This window comes from Haliotis cracherodii, unplaced genomic scaffold (assembly GCF_022045235.1).
Source record: "Haliotis cracherodii isolate W230 unplaced genomic scaffold, xgHalCrac1.p SCAF_12, whole genome shotgun sequence".
Lineage (NCBI taxonomy): Eukaryota > Metazoa > Mollusca > Gastropoda > Lepetellida > Haliotidae > Haliotis > Haliotis cracherodii.
The window spans coordinates 20,762,483-20,784,674 of NW_027266267.1; the positions used below are offsets into that span (position 1 = coordinate 20,762,483).

The 22,192-nt window shown below is 41.1% G+C and overlaps 1 pseudogene; it reads left to right on the forward strand.

The window, feature by feature from the left end:
• LOC139457164 (uncharacterized) overlaps nt 1-22,192 on the forward strand; it is a 32,572-nt pseudogene that overhangs the window by 3,317 nt on the left and 7,063 nt on the right.

Here is a 22,192-nt window from a genome sequence, read left to right on the forward strand (position 1 = left end):
TTAGGACATATTTGTTTCTAGTGATGCAACATATCCATTAGAAATTGATAAAACATCTATGGCAACTCCTAAGTACCTGGAAGATAATATCAACAAATATATATAAATCAGAATTTCTGCTCTGATTGGCAAAGTGAAAACTAGGTATATTAGTGATCGGATATCAGTCAGTGATCCTTTCACTGACTGACCTATAAATAAGGGAGGCCGCCTGGGCTGTTTTTCGTATTAAGATCTATGGATGAAGATGCTGAGTGAAACAACACCTCTCCATAAGACTGTTTGACAAGGGAAAAAACTTCAACTTTCAATAGTAAAATTTCCCTTTATGTCTAACAGGATACAAACCCTCACCTACTTGCCAGGACCTGGTATCATCACTATTTGATAGTGATTCATAAACAGGTGTTCCAGATACATAGACAGAATGATTCAGTGGACTGTTGCTTATGATTATCAAAACGGTTTTGTCACTTTAATTCTATACTTTGGTAATCTGGCTGCTTCGTTCATATGAACATTCTGTTATGATCCACAATCAGAACAGGCACCATTCAAACGTTACTTAAACTGTCTGCTCTCTGGTTCAGAACAAATAACTTGCAGACCTATATCGAAAAATAGAGAAATGCTGTGAAAAGCAGTGTTTCAATTTAAACAATTTCAAGATCGCACATTCGATTCAAAAGGTTTTGTGCAAACTATTGATTATATATCGAAAATATTCAACATTAACAGGATGAATTTAGTATTGTCCAACCTCTTGGTGAAATTATGTTACTAATTTTTGTACAGTCCTTGTTGACATGATTTTATTTCATATAAAGTTTGTAAATATTGTAGTCACAATATGGATGAAAAATGGTTAAATTGTTAACTCACTCACTAACTGACACATTTGAGAATAAGGGATCTCAGAGTCAAACTGTATATGATTGATAATGGCCACACGTTATTCCTTTAATTGAGGTCAAATAAAAATACAGCAGACTGTATACTTTTACACATATTTTTTATATAGTTCATCCAATGTATATATCCAATGTGCCTTGTTATTACAGAAAGAACAGAATCTAGGATTCAGTCAATGACTAAAGACATGGTGGAGACAGAAGCCCTCCAGAAAGTGACGGAGAAGCTGGACAGAGGAGCAACATGGGTGACAATTAAAGGAAGGCCAGGAGAGGGGAAGTCTATAATAGCCTACATGGCCCTCAAAGATCAGCACACTCAGGGGAGACAAGTGTATCAGGTGGTGTCACCAGAAGAGTTCAATGAGGTCATAGCAGCCAGCACAAACCCTGTCATTATGTTAGATGACATATTCGGTGATCTAGAATTTGATGTAGCAGAATGGGCTAAGTGGAGACCAAGTCTACGACCTTTTGTGGATATGAAGGATCCAGACAAGACCACTGAAAAGGACTCTATGGATAAGATCACTCAAAGTCAAAAAGAGAGAACAAAGGATGAGCAAACAATTCTAAAGAGAGCAGCACCAAACAAAGGCAAAACGATCATTATTCTCGTAGGCCGTGACTATGTGCTGAAATCCTCACTGGCAGACTTGGGAAGGGTGGCAGATTACATATCTAGTCCCCAGTATGTGGTGGAAGTTTCCTCACAGAGAGACTCTAATGAACGAAGGAAAATATGGCATGTTCATGCCAAAACAAAAAACATAGACTTTGATGAGTCAACCGTGTCTCGGATATGTCATTCTGACTGTCCACACGGCTTTCCCCACGTTTGTAAAATGTTTGTCACAACATATGAAAAGGATCAGACTCAGCTTCCAGTAGATGCTTTTTTTCAAGCACCTCTAGCATTCCTCAAACAGACCCTAGATAAATTTCTTAAAGATGAGATAAAGGTCTTCCTGTTCAAGGCTATGATTAAAAGTGATGGAAAGATTAGTGGACAAGAGTTGGAAGAGGAGGATGCCCATGGATACAAATACATAACAGCTGCTGATGATTTGGCTGGATCCTACCTCAAGAAGGAAGATGACACATACATGTTTGACCATCCCTCTATATATGACAGTGTCGCTTTAATTCTTAGTACCATACAATCAAAGTTTGTCATCGATTTTTGCAGTTTGTCATTCATCCATCAGCGACTTCGTCTTAAAGCCTCCACAAGACCAGGGGAAAACGTTCCTGGTGAGACAGATCTTGTTGCAAACATCTCCTGGAACTATGCTAAACATCTAGCAAGAAGATTTGCAACTGAAATTTCAAGGAGCAATTTGTTGCATGTCTTATCACACCAGGCATGTTGTTATCCAGAGTTTATAGACTTGCTAATGGGCTGCCTGAAGACACAGTGTCACATGTCTGTTTCTGATATTCTCAAACTGGCTGATAACTATTCAAAACAGTCATTTTGTGAATTAATTTCTAGCAGCAAGTCACATCATCTCATCAAATTTATTATGGAGAAAGAAAACAGAACATTTAGCCAGAGTGAACTGAGAGACATTTTACTTGGGGTGTGCATGAATGCTGCTTGTAGTGTACTGACCTATATCAGTGAACACCATCAGCTTGAGATAGATGCTAGATATGGTTGGGGGTGGAAAACACCGCTTATGTTAGCAGCAGAAACCAAAGACGCTGTGTTCGTTAATCAAATTCTGGCCCTTCAGCCTAACCTGAATGCAACAGACCTTCAAGATCGAACAGTCTTTCAATACCTTTGTGCAAATGGCCTTACATCAGCTGTGGAACATGCAATCAACATGGGCGTGGATATTAATGAGCATTATTCTCCAGTTTTTGATATTCACCTACGAGGACATTACCAAACCCCTCTCTACCTTGCCATAGAAAATGGTCATGTTGGGGTGGTGGAACTGCTGCTACAAAACGGATGTGATATAGATAAACAGAGAGGTCTTGAATGTGCATTAAGGAGCAAGAACACGCATATGACGCGTATATTTCTTTTAGACAGAGGAGCACAGGTTAGTGGTGATGCTTTGCACATTGCTTCTCTGTTGAAAAACTTGAGTATCATCAAGATGTTGTTTGAGGAGGGTGGTAAAGTTGACATGATTTCATCTGAAGGGGATACTCCTCTTCACGGTGCATGTGACCCTAATGTTGTCTCGTTTTTGTTGGAGAAAGGAGCTAACGTGAATGTCAAGAATAAAACTGGTGAGACACCACTTCATGGAGCAGCAAGGAATGGATATACAGAGTGTGTTGATCTGTTACTGAAGGCTGGAGCTAACGTGTATGTCAAGAATAAAACTGGTGAGACACCACTTCATGGAGCAGCAAGGAATGGACATACAGAGTGTTTTGATCTGTTACTGAAGGCTGGAGCTAATGTGAATGTACAGAATAATACAGGTGACACACCACTTCATAAAGCAGCAATGTATGGATCTACAGGGTGTGTTGATGTGGTACTGAAGGCTGGAGCTCATGTGAATGTACAGAATAATACAGGTGACACACCACTTCATAAAGCAGCAATGTATGGATCTACAGGGTGTGTTGATGTGGTACTGAAGGCTGGAGCTCATGTGAATGTACAGAATAATACAGGTGACACACCACTTCATACAGCAGTACCTTTAATGTGGGGATCTGCAGGGTGTGTTGATGTGGTACTGAAGGCTGGAGCTAATGTGAATGTACAGAATAATAAAGGTGACACACCACTTCATAAAGCAGCAAGGTATGGATCTACATCGTGTGTTGTTGTGGTACTGAAGGCTGGAGCTCAAGTGAATTTACCGAATAATACAGGTGACACACCACTTCATACAGCAGTAGAAGGAAAGTGGAGATCTGCAAGGTGTGTTGATTTGTTACTGAAGGCTGGTGCTCAAGTGAATGTACCGAATAATAAAGGTGACACACCACTTCATAAAGCAGCAGCACGGGGATCTACAGAGTGTATGGATGCGTTACTGAAGGCTGGAGCTCATGTGAATGTACAGAATAATACAGGTGACACACCACTTCATACATCAGTAGCAGCAGGAGGAATATGGGAATCTACAAGGTATGTTGATGCGTTACTGAAGGCTGGAGCTCATGTGAATGTACAGAAAAATACAGGTGACACACTACTTTATAAAGCAGCATGGAATTTATCTACATGGTGTGTTGTTGCGTTACTGAAGGCTGGAGCTCATGTGAATGTACATAATAATACAGGTGACACACCACTTCATACAGCAGCAAGGTATGGATCTACATTGTATGTTTATATGGTACTGAAGGCTGGAGCTCATGTGAATGTACAGAATAATACAGGTGACACACCACTTCATACAGCAGTAGCAGCAGGAGGAATATGGGAATCTACAAGGTATGTTGATGCGTTACTGAAGGCTGGAGCTCATGTGAATGTACAGAAAAATACAGGTGACACACTACTTTATAAAGCAGCATGGAATTTATCTACATGGTGTGTTGTTGCGTTACTGAAGGCTGGAGGTCAAGTGAATGTAACGAATAATACAGGTGACACACCACTTCATACAGCAGCAGAGTGCAGATCTGTAGGGTGTGTTGATGTGTTACTGAAGGCTGGAGCTCAAGTGAATGTACCGAATAATACAGATGACACACCACTTCATACAGCAGCAGGACGGGGATTTTCAGAGTGTGTTGTTGCGTTACTGAAGGCTGGAGCTCATGTGAATGTGCAGAATAATACAGATGACACACCACTTCATACGGCAGCAGCAGGAGAAATATGGGGATCTACAAAGTGTGTGGATGCGTTACTAGAGGCTGGAGCTAATGTGAATGTACAGAACAATACAGGTGACACACCACTTCATACGGCAGCAGCTGAAGCAATATGGGGATCTACAAAGTGTGTGGATGTGTTACTGGAGGCTGGAGCTGATGTGAATGTACAGAACAATACAGGTGACACACCAGTATTTCATTGACCAGGACACCAAAAACCTAATCAGAGATATGCCACTGTGATTAGAAATAATTGGTATTAATATATATTATCCCAGTGTCATTGCTGAGCGAAGGTTATGGATGTCGGACAGTTTGTGATATTAGCAAGCTCTTCTCCCTTAATCCTTTGTCCCACTTCGTTACTGTTGGTGTGGGGAGTTTGTGCGGTAGATGGGTGGTTTGTTTTGGTTTAACACCCCACTCAGCAATATTCAAACTGTATGATGGCGGTCTGTAAATAATCGAGACTGGATCAGACATTATAGTGATTGACATCATGAACATCGATCTTCGCAATGGGCGATCTTGTTCAATTCATCTTCCCTTCACTCACCCGGCTGGTGCACTGACTTGGACGGTCCACCTTAAACTGACGGCGCATGAGGTACGAGCGTTACATGTTAATATCACACCTGTAGACAGTTGACCAGTATAGCCTTCATCTCTAGCGGCAACGGTCACGCTGGTGTATAGACAGTATTTCTGTCCGCCTGAAATAGATGTTCATGGTTCACTGGTACATTAAGGATGACCAAGACTGGTTACATCGTATAGTTAACCACTTGGTAGCCATTCAAAGCGAGGCAATGAGATCAGCTGATCGTTCATTCCACGTCGCTTTGTTGATTGTTTGCTATCGGTACTGAAAGTGATTGCCTTTGACGTTTGAATGTCACACTTTTAAAAATGAAGTAGATTTTCATTGTATACATACCCATATCTATGTTGTAGTATCGCCAATCACGCTACATCATATGCATGCATTTCAGTACAGCGGTAAGGTGATGCGGTACGCGAAATGTGAAGGTCTTATGCAACGTAAAGTTGCAAGTTGCCTAAATGTTGTGAATTTTGACAGCAACACATGTAAGTATTTGTCGGGTATATAACTGAGAGAAGTGTGAAATGTGTTCAAGAAATTTCAAAAGAAAACAGGCAGTGACAAATAATGTCATCAGCTAGATAGCATAATACAATGTTCACTATAAAAGAAATGAAAATCACTCAAATGGATTTTGATACTTAAGGGTTAGTTGGTGCATGTTGCATAAAAAAGGTTTTATGGATGAATGGTGGCTGTATTGTATTGCCAAATACTACCGTGATTATATTTCTAAATGGTAAATAAAAGAGGGGCTGAGGGGCAGGGCCAAAAAGAGTTTATAACTTGGACACATTTAAGATCCCCACGGTATAACCATATGTACAATTGCTGAGTAGAATGAGAGGAATGCAGGATCTTGCCTTCCATTATATGCACATTCTCTGTCAGAAAATAGATTGTTGCATGCATATGTAGCAACCATGTGATTTTGATTTTATATTTTCGATGCCATTCCTATTCATCTGGAACTTTTTCAGTCATTCCTTTTAAATATTGTTTCAACTTCAATAAACTTGATTTGTATAAAAAAAACAACTTTGCCTTTTTTTTCATTTATGTTCCACTCCACAGCCATGTGAAGTTATAGTTATCCTGTGATGTACTGCAGCTTTTCCTTTTAACCGTTACTACAGCACAGTGACAAAAGTTATTTCTCATTGGATGTTAATTGACTTTTTAAAAATTGATTTGCTTGACAAGTACAGAAAGGCTGATTAGATTTGTACTAGTTTGGTACATAAATTTGTCCGAAACAACTCAATGTTGTATAAACAAAGTGGGTGTGGGGCTTAATAGCTGATTAACCGGTAAATTTTAGAAGTTGTCTTCCCATACAGATGGAGGTAAAATGGGGTTTAACGTCACGTCCAAGATTATAGCAGATATATAGCGACGTGCCTGTACGAGTGTGTGTGTGTGTGTGTTTGTATGGCTGCTTGTACTAGTCTTGACTGATGCCGATTTATAGTGCTAGTTCACTGAGATACCATGCCGCAGTTTAACATTAATAACCCATTCAGACACAGTATACAGACTCCGAGCCGAGCAGTCCTTGTTTTAGCTCCTTAATGCCGAGCGCAAGACAGGGTAACAACAAGTACCATCTATTAACGTCCTTTGGTATGATGCGGCTGGGGATCGAACCCCGGACCTTCTGCTCCCCGGGCGGACGCTCTACCACTAGGCGACGGAGGCAGTCATTTTCACCGCATTTGATTTTCGTCATTGTATAGATGGAGTGGGTCCCGATTGGAGAAAGTGAATCCTAACTTGGAATCTATATAGACATTTGCTTGACATCATAGCACAAATTCATTCATGTTTCCAAAATCTGCCTCGGAGTCTGTTTCCATCCCTGGTGACCGGCTCGAAAAGGTATTTGGGTCATAATTACCTAAAAGATCGTAATCCCCATCATATATACCCAAGCTCATCGTTAGACAATACATCCATGCTTCCAGGACTGGCCCTTCTGTTCATCTGTCCGGCACTCCCAAAGGAGTTACATCAAGTGTGCTTTGACAATCATTGGATGATTGTAATACAGATAGAGCTCATTCTTAAATTCATCAGTCGTCTAAGGCGCTGCGATTCGCTGTGCAGAGTTGCGTCCCTTGGTAACTGCTAACGGCAGTGACGCTAATTGACCTCCCCTCTCACTGCCATTCACTCACTTGATGATTCGACCAATATGTTTAGTGTAATCAGACAGGCACATGTACCCCTGCAAGCCAGTATTTGCTTTGCGCATGCAAGGCACAAGGTTTGTCAGTACCAAGGCTATATCACAATCTTAAGTTGACACGCCGTGATACAACGGAAATACATCAAAAGCAGCGTTTAAAACCAAACTCAGTCACTTACTCAAAACTAGACGCCGCGCAACCCAAAAGAGCCCTGTTTTTACAAAGCTGTTCGAAACAACTGTAGAAAAGTTACCCCCATTCTCTAACAGGCTTAGGCAAGTCGATGCTCTATCATTACATGGTCCAGTTACTAATAATTTGTACATGAAACTCTAGCTCCTTAACATAGTTATTAAATGTGCAGATTCAATGAAGGATTTCACATTTATACTCATCATACTATGCCGTAAGTAGAAGCTAATTGAGTATCTTCAGTGGACACACTCCTTTACACTCCAAATGTATCTCTGTAACATTCAGATACCATATCATTACCATTCAACTTCATCCAATAAAAAAACTGCCCCAAAATGGAATACAGTTGGACAGTAAAACATATAATGTTGTCTTGTTTCCGGCACTCCACATCTGTCACACGTATTACTAGTCTTGATTCTGATTTTATGTAAATATATGTTCCATTTAATATACAATATAACATATGATGGAGGGTAATGAAGCCAGATTTAAATTAGGAATAACGTATGATACAAGGTAGTGAGTGAGTTCGTGAGTCAGTGAGTTGTGTTTAACGCCGCTTTTAACATTATTCCAGACACATATGGTACAAGGTAATGGAATCTGATGCACGGTAAGATTAACATATGGTGCAGGGTAATCAAGCCAGAAGTACAGTAAGAATAACATATGGTAGAAGATAATGAACCAGAGTGTACAGTAAGAATAGCTTTACACACTGTACCATGTAGGGAACTGAACCCAGACCTTTGGCATGAGCACTTTAGCCACTAGGCCACCCACCACCCCATGACGAAGAGGAGATGGATGAGTGCCGTGTAAAGCATGCAGCAACACAGGCCTACATTGGGAATGATTGAGTTCAAGGTAGAAGTGGCACAATGGGGCTGATTGCGTCTTTCACTTGTATTGATGTTTTCAGTGAGACGACATGATAGGTGGGATTGGAGGACGAGGTGAAATGGGGTTTAACGTCGCGTTCAAGTGTGTGTGTGTGTGTGTGTGTGTGTGTGTGTGTGTGTGTGTGTGTGTGTGTCCTGCTGCTTGTGCAAGTCCGGACTAATAAAGTTTTTATGGTGCTAGCCAAATGACATCATGCCCCAATTCAACATGAATACCCCTCTCAGAAACAGCCGACCAGTCCATTCTTTAGCCGAGCTACAGATAGAGTACTAACACGTACCATTTTTTAACGTCTTTAGGTATTACACGGACGGGGATCAGATTCCGGACGGACGCTCTACCACTAGACCAAGGAGGCTGTCCTGAGAGAGACAATTTTTTACTCCTGGTGTATCTATACAAAGAAGAGGGTTTGGTCGTTAACGAAGGCATACAATCTGACTGTTCTAATCAGAACTCGTATGACAAATGTAACAGGGGACGCACGGCCTAATATTAACGTAGAAGTAAATGGATTAAAAACATTGCCCACAGGAAGGCTGAACATAACAGTTGGTGAAGTCAAGAGTTACAGGTATCGGCGTTGCCATGGTGTACGCTGTCAAGGGTTACCGCAGCATCATCGTCATGCTTCAGAGTTTGGAGAAGGTAACGCTATTCTTTTTCTTTTTGTTTCTTTCTTCATATCGAGATTGCGTTGTAACAACTTAGCTTCAGATAACGCGAATAATTGTCATATGTGAATTTCGATGTTATGCTACGGGAGCTTTATGGGACAAGCATATAGGGAAAATATTGGCCCAGAAAACTCCGCAGAGTTACGCCCCTTGATTTTGGCCGAATTCGATGATTTGTTGGTTCGAATCCAAGATTCGCCCTGTTAATCAATCTTGGTTTGTCAGCACCATACACATGCCTGTTGGAGTTACCGAGGTGGGAAACGTCAAGGATCTGCATCACTTTGGGTTGGCTCCCTTAACGCCGTGATACAACTTTAAAAAAAAGGGTTGAGAGCAGTGCTACACTCACCTCATCCAAAAACTTTTAATTATAAATGAAACAAAATAGTAATATCAAATTAGGAAGAGGCGATTGCCAAATACGAGATGTGCATGTGAGCTGGGCTATCCTGTTTACCTGTGTTCACATATGATTACCTGTGTTTACTTGTGTTCACTTGTAATTACGTGTTTACCTATGTTTACTTGTGTTTACCTTATTCACCTGTGTTTACTTGTGTTCACTTGTGATTACCAGTGTTTACCTAAGTTTACTTGTGCTTACGCGTATTCACCTGTGTTTACTTGTGTTCACTTGTGATTACCCGTATTCACCGGTGTTCACTTGTGTTTACTTGTGATTACCCGTGTTTACCTATGTTAACTTGTGTTCACTTGTGATTACCTGTCTTCACCTATGCTTACCTATCTGTCTCCAGGTAGCCACGATGAAAGCGCTGGGTGCAGAAATCTACCGAACCGGAAACGGGATACGAGTCTCACGTGGGCGTGGCCAGACGGCTCATGGAGGAAATCCCTAATTCATTCCTCTTAGACCAGGTGAGCTAAAACGCCGATCTTGTCAAGCATGACGTGGTTGATGCGTCAGTTACTTTCTTGTGTCGGCTCCTTCACGTGCTCACGAGTCGACTCGCTGTTAAGACAGAATAAGGCTCGAAATATGCCTCGTCAAATCATAGCGCTCCTGCAGAGCAAAGATAGCGAGTAACCATCCTATTTGGATGCACTTTCCTAATACAGTAAACTACGGTTATAACGAACTGGAAGGGACGACAAATTTCAGTTCGTAATAACCATAGTTCGTTATAAGCATAAAGCATATCAGCATAAAGTAAATGGTCGGGAATAAAACATAAGTTCGTTGTATAGGTCAGTTCGTTATAAACGTAGTTTACTGTGCTGTTTGTATTGAACAAAATAAACCGCAATGCCAGTTTGTGAGAAATATGTATCAAATATAATGGCGACGATTGTCAACTCATCAAGGTAAAGGTTATTACGAAACGTCATCAGAATTATTATAGCTCAAAATCATTTTAAATGCTATTCACAAGGGTACATATTACGAGTGATAAATGAAACAGAAAATATCAGATGGAAGAGGTGTCCATCATATATTCAAATGAGTTCCAGGTTAGAGTCAAGCCCCCAGCAACCTATGCTTGCTGGTCAGGCTCGTTGACATGGTTGATGCATGTCATTGGATCCCAATGCGTGGTTCGATGCTCGTGATGTCAGTCATTGCATTGTCTGGTCCGACTTGATTATTTACAGACCACTGCCATACAGCTGGATTGTTGCGTATTGCCGCGTTAAACAACAAACAACCAACAATGAATCATGTACTAAACACGATCACATAATTTTCAGTTGACTCTAAATGACCTCTGTTACAGTATCGCAACCCCAGCAACCCACTTGCCCACTACGACGGGACGGCGGAGGAGATCTTAGATGCCTGTGATAGTAAGTGAAAATATGGATGTTATAATCATACCGGCAAATAAAGCACTAGACGATGCTTGATTTCAATACATATACTTGACAGGGTAAAGCCATGATGGCGTCCTGTCAGTAGAATCTAATCCTTCTTCCTCTCCCCAGACAAACTGGACATGGTGGTTATAGGCACCGGTACGGGGGGCACCTTGACGGGCGTGGCCAGGAATATCAAGGAGCGGTGCCCCAACTGTAAGGTGAGATGTAAGGGGGATGCGACTTTGATGCTGAGGGGTGCGGGTTTCTAAGGTAAGAGACAATGCAGCCGGTGAGGGGTTGACGCTTAGGTGTAGAGGGTTGAAGCTTATGGATGCTGGTTTGAAGCTGTGGGGTGCCCGGATAAAACTGATTAGTGCGGGTTTGAAGCTGATTGGAGCGAGTTTGAAGCTGATTGGTGCAAGTTTGAAGCTGGTAGGTACGTGTTTGAAGCTTAAGGGTGCGGGTTTGAAGCTGGTAGGTACGGATTTGAAGCTGAGGGGTGCGGGTTTGAAGCTGATAGGTGTGGGTTTGAAGCTGGTAGGTACGTGTTTGAAGCTTAGGGGTGCTGGTTTGAAGCTGATGGGTGTGGGTTTGAAGCTGATAGGTACGGATTTGAAGCTTAAGAGTGTGGGTTTGAAGCTGATAGGTACAGGTTTGAAGCTGATAGGTACGTATTTGAAGCTGATGGGTGCGGGTTTGAAGCTGATGGGTGTGGGTTTGAAGCTGATTGGTACGAGTTTGAAGCTGGTAGGTACGTGTTTGAAGCTTAGGGGTGCGGGTTTGAAGCTAATGGGTGCGAGTTTGAAACTGGTAGGTACGTGTTTAAAGCTTAGGGGTGCGGGTTTGAAGCTGATGGATGCGAGTTTGAAGCTGATTGATGCGAGTTTGAAGCTGATTGATGCGAGTTTGAAGCTGATTGATGCGAGTTTGAAGCTGATTGGTGCGAGTTTGAAGCGAAGGGGTGCGGGTTTGAAGCTGATTGATGCGAGTTTGAAGCTGATGGGTGCGAGTTTGAAGCGAAGGGGTACGGGTTTGAAGCTGATGGGTGGGGGTTTGAAGCTGATGGGTGCGAGTTTGAAGCTAAGGGGTGCGGGTTTGAAGCTGATGGGTGGGGGTTTGAAGCTGATGGGTGCGAGTTTGAAGCTAAGGGGTACGGGTTTGAAGCTGAGGGGTGCGAGTTTGAAACTGACAGGTACGGGTTTGTAGCTTAGGATTGCAGATTTGAGCTGAGCGTGCGGTTTGAGGCTGTAGAGGGTGGGTTTGCAGTAAAGGATACAAAACATCTCAGCAGGCTTCACTTGAATATAGTACCTCTCATAAGGTTACTTTGGTTACAGGGTAATATCTTAAAGTTGGGTCATTTCCTTGCGAACGCCCGGGGTTTCCTTGTTATTAAATGGTTAGTTTTTCAGCATTGTAAAGAATTCTCCGCTGCGGGATGCGGCATTGAATGATGCACTATGCCAAAAGGTGCTGCAGCAATCCTTTGCACTTGATAGTGTTTCTGTGTTGTCAGATAGTAGCGGTGGATCCCGAGGGTTCACTCATCGCTGAGCCAGAAGAGTTGAACCAGAAGGGAAAGAAGTTCGAGGTTGAGGGGATCAGGAAGGATTTCGTCCCGACAGCGTGTGACAGACAGGTCAGTTAAACACCCTCGGTAGGGGCCTGTATCTATTCAAGTGTAGCCCTGTCCAAAAAACCAAAACGAATGAAACTTACAGATTTGATAAATTCTTCAAAAGACATTTTTGATGCTTGCAAAACAATTGGTGAATGAGGTCTGAATTATGAGGATCAACGGAAATGTTATCCATTCCCCTCATTTTTCAGAACCTGAAGAAAGACATGAAAGTGTCAACGCTGAAGTCGATGTTGTTGATGCAACGTCATCAGGTTTGAGACGTCATCAATGATATGTGACGTCATATTGTATTGTCAAGAAAGCAGCAGTGTGATATCATCTTATCGATAACCAATCAGTCTTTAGCGGCTATAATACATGTGAAGTATCAGAAAGTTAATACAACTAAAGGTGTGAGCTGTACTGGTAATATGTGTGTGTATATCCCTCAGTTTGTCGACAAATGGTATAAGGCGGCAGACAAGGAGTCGTTCCAGATGGCTCGCAGGATCGTCAGAGAGGAGGGACTTCTTGTAGGTGAGTCACAGTCATATTCTGACTGCATGCCTTAACGATAGCCACGAGTCACAGTCTCATTCTGACTGTAGGCCTCCACGATTGCCGCTAGTCACAGTCATAAACTGACTTTAGGCCTTATCGATGGCCAGAAATCAGTCACAGTCACAGTCACAAACTCGCTGTAGGCCTCGGCGATTGCCAGGAGTCACAGTCACATTCTGACTATAGGCCTCCACGATGGCCGCTTGTCACAGTCACAAACCCGCTGTAGGCCTCGGCGATTGCCACGAGTCACGGTCACAAACTCGCTGTAGGCCTCGGCGATTGCCACGAGACACAGTCACAATCTCGATGTAGGCCTCGGCGATGGCCACGAGTCACAGTCACATTCTGACTGTAGGCTTCCACGATGGCCGCTAGTCAAAGTCACAATCTCGCTGTAGGCCTCGGTGATTGCCACGAGACACAGTCACATGACGACTGTATTGTAAATGTAGTTCATGCTGTGTACAAATTATTAATATGGTTAATATGGTGTACAAGTTATAAATGTGATTCATCTGTTGTACAAATTATAAATAAATGTGATTCATGTGGTGTGCAAGTTCTTAATGTGGTTTAGGTGATGTACAAGTCATAAATGTGGTTCACGTGGTGTACAAGTTATAAATGTGGTTCACGTGGTGTACAAGTTATAAATGTGGTTCACGTGGTGTACAAGTTATAAATGTGGCAGCAGTGGTACAGCTCTGCACTATGGCATCCAGGCAATGAAGAAGGACTTCGGCTTCGGTGATTGTGTGTGTGTGTGTGTGAGAGAGAGAGAGAGTTGTGGGCTGTATCTTGGTTGTACCAGATAGATGTGGGAGGGACGGGAGGTAACGCAGGTGAATGCCACGAACTCGGGTCTGGAACCATACTCATTGTCAAACTAAGATTCTAACCCCGATCACAGGATTCTAGAGAGCCGTCTCACGTTATCTGTACCGCCTCCGTGGTCAATTGGTAGAAAAGGCAAAGAACCGTTTTGGGGGAATAGGTCAATATTTAATTGACAATAAATTCTGTATGTAACTAAGACAAAATTGATATGGATGAGCAACTTCTTTATTACAATTGGGCGATGTTTCGGTGCAGATTCTAACACCGTTATCAAGCAAACCGTTATCATCATTTGCTTGATAACGGTGTTAGAATCTGCACCGAAACATCGCCCAATTGTAATAAAGAAGTTGCTCATCCATAACAATTTTGTCTTAGCTACCATTCCAACTTCTAAATGCCACTCAAAGAAGTAATTCTGTATGTGTTAAAACAATGTAAAATTACATGAAAATCCCCCAAACAGTTATCATACCCAAGTCTATAATTAGTTTTTTTTCTGTGTTTTTTTAACTTTAAGATAGCTGCTAGAGCTTAAGCTCGTGCGAATTTACAGTGCAAGTCCTTTTCAGTTGTGATATAACGTTCAAAGGCTTTTGACTTTTAGTCACCGTGTAATTTTATCAGCACTTGTGTCATGCCGATATTCAAAGCAAAGTACAGCCTCTCCTCCGGAAGAAATGTCCACTGTAATCTTGAGGTGAACCCGTATGCCGCTAGCACACGGCGCAAAGCCTTGACAAACATATCGTGAGTCACACTGTTAACCTGAGCTGTGTCCAAGAATGAGAACACATGGCATGTCACCGGTATCATGTTCTGGACCTGGCAAAGAGATTGCAAAGCTGTTACTGGACACCAGAGTGAGCCGGCCATGCTACACAAGGGAACTTGCAGAATACTTTGACCAAACTGAATAGTTTTGCTATATCTAACTGTTAAGAGCACTTTGTCACTATACCATTTGACGTCACGAATACACAACTGCTTGTCGGGGCTTTGATTTTCCACATTGGAGGGCAACAGAGTCGATTTTCTATAAAATGTGAAAAAAAACACCACACAGGCTGACCAGAAAGTTATGTTGAACGGTGAGGTCAGGTCTGAATTTTTGACGTATCTTCAGAAGAATAGCAGGCGTGATCAGTAGCGTCTGTGCTGGTGGTTAACCTACTAATCTCATTATTTACAATCCTAACATTGTAGGTTACGGAAAGGGACGAGTGGTGTCGAACACATCTCTTGGTTGGGAGAGCAGCGAGGAGAAGGATGCGAAAAACAATCTACGCTAGTGCTGTTGAGGAGCTTCCTTCCGCTATTTAAATACAACGTAGCGCCGGGAACGAGGCATCGCTGTGAGGAGCTAGGACTAGCTGCATTGAGACTTGTCTTGACCTGCTGTCAGGGGGCGGATCTCGTCCGCGCATTTCTCCATGATACAACACAGTAAGTAAGTGTCGACGGATTCAAGCTTATTTGTAAATCATCCCAATGTGACTATCTATTGTTGTGTTAAATTTTAGAACGAATAGTTCAGTGTGTATACTAATATAGACGCGATGTTGGTGACTGAGATAACAAAACAAGCCCAGAAGCGTCATGAAGTACAACGTACTATGTTTGTGGGTGCCATTGTTACAGAATGGCGAAATCAAACATATACCATAAACAAGGGATAGATTACTTTTTACTCACACAGATTGCTGCATGTAGATTCATTTTTACAATGTGTCACATGCATGTGTCATGTTTTTCACACTTTGCTAAACAATAATGAAATTTGGTACTTTTGGAGGTAGCAGAGGGGCTCAAAATCTATCTGTAAATATCTGTCATGCAGACATTGTTCAAATTGAAACCCATAACGTTGTGAGTGCGTAGTTTAGGTACAATCATGAATCATGTTTCTCAAGGAGAATTACCCCCCTTATGCTAAGCGTACTGTATGTTTACTCCTTTGCCCTGACACGTCAATTATTCACGCTGTACAAAGTCCTAACATCTCGCTACATGAAAAACCAGGTCAACATTCACGCCTGCTCCCCTTGATAACAGTGATAACGTGTTAAGGATATTAATTTATAGTTAGGGCTGAACAAATATTTTCATTATGAAGCCTGTCATGCGCACTCAATCTTTCAACTTCACATTACTGTTGATACACATTGTACAACACGATTAAATACCATGCTCCTATAAACTATGACTTTGTTCAATAAACAACACATGTAAACAACGGGTTTGATATGAGAAATTTGTAATTAGTTGTCTTCATTAACACATGTATGACCCTTGCTGGCCATAGTTGAGCACAGTATTGTTTCAAATTGTTTACTGTATGTAAGGTACAAAATTAACGGTTTCCGTATACTTTTCCACCTCCAGGGCGGGGAAGAATGATTCATAACATTTCATGCGGCGTTTAACAGTTCTGCATGGTTTATTGCTTTGACAGTTTTCTTCCGGCAGAGATTATACACCCGTATATGTTCTTTGCTTCTGGATACATAGGAAATCAACAGGTTGGTCTGAAGTATGCAAATATTTTCCTAAAAGATAATACGGTTGCACGATATCTTCACGATTTTTGGGTTGAAAATAGTAACATTGTTCTAAGCATACTTAAGATCTAAACCGGAAGCAATCACAACACAAACCCAGTTAACCAAACGGAACCGTACACAAGAATGAGGGAGGGAGTTGTGTTCAACACCGTTTTGAATAGTATGCAGTGTCAGCTTGATGTGAGAGGAAACCCCGAAATGATGCAGGTCTTAGACGTTCACCACTTTGGTGAAACCAACGAGCACAGGTTTTGTGCTGACAATAAAATTGGGGCGAACCGGGATTCAAACACACTGTCATAGGTTTCTGGCGTGCCCAAGGTACACAACTCTGTGTAGCAAATTACAGCGCCTTAGGCTTTAAAAACAATCATGCAACAGATGTTTTAGATGACGAAACAGTGACAATATTATACAATCACAAACGACAAAATACATGCACCATAAACGACAATTGAAAAACAAAGGTACATTCAACATACAAAGGAGGTACATTATAACAATTTTATTTCAAAACAAGTATATTATAATGATATGGACACAACATAAGAATTGAGCAAAACTATGGTAATGTTGTACATAAAAGGAATTTGTTTGTAATTGTTGATATGATTACAGATGTTTCTGGATAACTGTTGGTAAAATCATTAAGAACTTTTAACAGAGTGTACCAAATTCTTTATCATGATTGAGAATTATTTGTGATTCTCTTTCTTGGTTTTGCGTAAGGTTGCTCATCTTCTGAGACATCACATATTTCACAGAGACGTTGTTCCAATGAGATTGGTGTTTTTGTATATTTACCAATTTTTCAAATGTTAGTTTGTGATTTATTAAACGAAGTGAGAAAAGTGACCTATGACCTTTGTTTTTAAATATGAAAGATAATTCTCAATATTTATAGATGACTTCACCAAACTGTGTGTTCTTAACTAGCTGTTAGAAAAATAGGAATCCCCTATGGAATGCGCGATTTTTTTATATTTGAACTTAAGTTTATTTACAGTGGAGTCATTATATTGTTTTGTGTTTACTATTTTAAAAGTTTGTTTTCTTTAAACCAGCCAAGATTTTGATTTTTGCTGCAAATGCATGTTTAAGAATGATATTTGTTGTGTTATCTATATATTACTTGTAATCAACTTATGTTTTTAATTGGTACTATTAGTGGTTATATATCAAGTTCTGCCTGACAGGCCCAGTTTTCTTGCCTGTTCTTTCCTTGTGCTGACCATTCAGAGACACTGTTTCTTTTATTGTGCTTTCAAAAGATAACTACATTAATAACAACCAATTTGTACTTTAAACCAATTCTCTCCTGCCACAGCTTACACGTACTTCCTCGGCAAATAACATAATAATGCGGGAATGCTCTGTAGCAGTCTCTACTTGTTTTAGACTGGGGGCTCGGTGTCCAGAGCTCGTCCACACATTTTTCCATGATACAGCACATAAAGTCAATGTCAGGTTGAATTTGAAAACGAATAGTTAGTTACTTACGTAAATTACTGTAAGAGCTTTCCGACTTTATGCGTATTTCACAAACCTTAGAAACGATATAACCTATAACGTGAGTATGCTTGTTGTAAGAGGCGACTTACGGGATCGGGTGGTCAGACTTGGTTGATGCATATTATCGTATCCTAATTGCGTGGGTCGATGCTCATGACGTCAATCACTGGATTGGCTGACTCGATTATTTACAGACCGCGTAATACTAACAAACAAAACAAAAAACAAAATTGTAATATAGACAAGATGTTGGTGACTGTGACAACGAAATAAGCCCAGTAGCATCAGGAAGTATAACTATGTTGGTCCCGTTGTTACAGAATGGAGAAATCAGTAAAAATAACCTAAGGAACAAATTTCTTTTCACTGACAAAGGCCTCTGCATGTAGACTTATTTTTACAAAGTTTTACATGTATCTGTTATGGTTCTCACACACTGGGCACGTACTGGATAGAAGTGAAAACGGATCAGTTTGTGTTACGTCAAAACGGCCCATTATCACCTAATGTCATGAGGGGCCCGGCGGAAGGAAGTCTCACCTTTTGCCATCCATCGTACTCACGCTTCAGGGCTCGTAGTGGATTCAAGTCAAAACGGACCAGTGTGAATTACGTGAAAACGCCAAATCAACCTCCACTTTTCAACAAGAGGACATTGTGGCAGTGCATGAAAGTTACTCCACAAATGTTTGCATGTAGGCAATTGGCGTGGGTAAAATTGGCCAAGCAACCAATCAAGTAAAGCCTATTTTAATATCAACTAGCGCGATTTTTTCATGTAGTCGTTGTCATTTGTGGGAAATTTGTTTTGACATTACATATTGTTTCTTGACTAATATGATACATGAAAAAAACTTGAAAAAGGTTTCTCATTTCTTTTCAATTTACACTTGCATCAAACTAAGTACACATCAGAAACTGTAATGGACAATGTCTATCCCCAAAGCACATATTTCTTTCTTTAAATAGGATAAAAAGGCACTTAATAATTCCCAGGCGAGTCTAAAATTAACCATCCCTTACTCTTTTTATTTGGCTCAGACTAATGCATTTCCTTTGATTATATTTGGTAAAACCAAAAGAAACAATGACACTATTATAACTAAGAATGTGAGATCACTTTCAAAATAGTTTCTTCAATAACATACTTTTGTGAATAAATGGATGTTATCACGACAGTGTTTTGGAATGGTAAATATCTTGTTTGGGGCGTAAACATTGTTTTAATGATGAACCAAGGGAGACAACATTCAAGGGCGGTAACTTTGGTCGAAACTCGTGCTGTCATCCAAGGGCCATGAAAATACTGGTTTGAGTTTTCATGACAGTGGAATATGACTTTTGAAGAAAAATGTGTATGTTTTGCAGTTATATTATACTGGGAGCTAGCACCGATTTGACAAAAAATCCAGGTGAGCTACAGTGCTGTGGCAGAAACTTTTCATACTTGATACACTGATACCAAATGTAAGGCTGTCCCCAAGGCAGACACTGTACACGTCCGGACTTTTTTCTTGTAGGATGATGATGAGTTAGATGCCTACTTAGATTGAAGACACTGATGAAAAACAAGAAACAGTGAAGAATGTTATAAGACTGAATCAGGCCAGATGGATGATAGTGACACAGAGTGTGGGGGGTGTACACCAGCAGAGTGCCCTGGGAAGCACAATGATGGGGACACTTCATCTGACGGGAAAAACATGGAGCTTGCATGTACTCACGAGGACAACACTCAAGGAACAACTGAAGGAGCAGGCTGTACTACGGAGGATGCAGATGTTGATGATAGTGACACAGAGTGTGGGGAATGTACACCAGCAAAGTGCAGGAGGAAGCATAATGACGGGGACACGTTACCAATCACCATGCAGCTTGCAGGTATTGCCACGGACAACCCTCAAGAAACAACTGAAGGAGCAGGCTGTACTATGGATGATGCAGAAAAAAAAGATGTTGATGAAGAGAATGCTGACGAATTCTTGTTTGATGACATCACAAATGAGGAAGAGGAGGAAGGAATAGAAGACTTGTCACAGCTTGGAGCAGGTACTGTAGCGGTCAAACTCCAGACTGTTCAACAAGCGTCATACCAACTTGTAGAAAAAGGTTTGTATGAAGCAATTTCACTTTGCTTGTTGAGGATGCTGTTTTAAAGTCCCACCATGTCAGTGGCTGTTAAAGACAGTAAGGTGCTACCTGAGGAATTGAAGCATATGGACAGGAAAATATTGTTCAATTAATAAGATAGATACTAGTATTTTGAAATCCTACTCAATTACTGAAATTAACATGTGTTTTCCAAAGAGAAACATATCACCAATCGCACCTGAAGAACAACCATAGTAAGGTGTATCTGCCAGATAGTCCTGTTACTACACTTTGTATCACAACGAGGGGCGGTCGGGTAGCCTATATTGGTTAAAGCGTTTGCTCGTCATGCCGGAGACCCAGGTTAGATTCCCGACATGGGTGCAATGTGTGAAGCCCATTTTCGGTGTCCCCCGCCTTGATATTGCTGGAATATTGCTAAAAGCGATGTAAAACCATACTCAGCCACTCACTGTATCACAACGTGTTCAGTGTATTTACTACTGCATTAACATTTTCAAGTACTTACAATAGTGTGCATATTAGTTTCGACACAATCGTGTGGAGCCTTGCACAATCCTTTATTCAAATGTTTAACTCACTATAACTGCTTGTCAGCATGGCTAGTGTGGTGATAATAAACCTATTGGTGATTTGGTATTGAGCTACAGCTGCAAAACCAGATTTTGTAAAATGAGTCTAAATATGTTTTACTTAAAAACAGCTTGTAACAATGTAATTTTAATGGTAGGCAATGTCTTTTTCAGCAGTATTTTGTTTCAAATTGAATCACAGTTAAATTATATTGTAGACATAGGTTTCAAATAGCTTTAGATCCAACTGTGACATGCTTGTTCCTTCGTAGATATCACGACACTAGCACAACACATTGTGGGATGTTGTCAACAACCACAGGGAGAAATAGCGTCAACACCACAGCAGGTGAAACAACTCCAACCAGCTTCAGATGGTGATGTTGATCAGACAACAAGCCAGGCCAGGGACATGACCAATTGTTCAAATATCTAATACCTTCAACATGGTGTTTCAAATGACTTTGCTTTTTAAGCTAATAGGCTGTGACAGTATTGCCTTAATTATTTTACAGGAATGTCATTAACCCTATACAATCACTACACAAGGTCCAGCTCTGCTCAATTGCAGGTTTGCCACTTTTGAACAATCGTAACACAAACGTCACCATTTATGAAAATATAGCAACTAATATGAAGGAGCAGTTTGTTGTCTGTTCATGACAGTTGTCTGTTTTCAGTATCATGAGAAATATCTCTGTTTAAATATGGAACACAATCTTGAAAGCTTCAGGTATATGGTTTCTGTTACAGTCACCCAGTACAACCTTATCCAAGTACGGCAGCAGTTTGGTGATGTGACAGTCAAGGGCGCCAGGAATCTGAACATTGGCGGACAGCAGAACGTTGGAACACCTCAGACTCACCCGGAGGAAGAGGAGAAGCCATTGACTGTTGCAGCACGGAAGATCAGGAGTGAGTTATCTAGATCTCTGTACTTGTTCGCACAATGATCGTTCAGCTGAAGCATATAAACTGACGTCCAAAAGAAACTTTACCAACTGAAAAACACATAACCTAAATACAACAATAGTGTTGGCAGAAAATGTTAATCGTCTGTTACATGTCTGCGAGATAACACGCGAAAAAATGAAACACACGTGCACCACGGACAACTGCAAATGCACGTGCGGGTAAGGGTATAAAACGATTGCCACGGCAAGTGAGACATCCATAGTGATAAAATCCACAAAAGAAATGCCACGACTCACGGTTGCTCCCGTGTTGTCGTTAACACCTTGATGCATCGTTAAAGACAGACAGGGCGGACCGCTGACAGGCCAAGAACAGGCAGACCTAT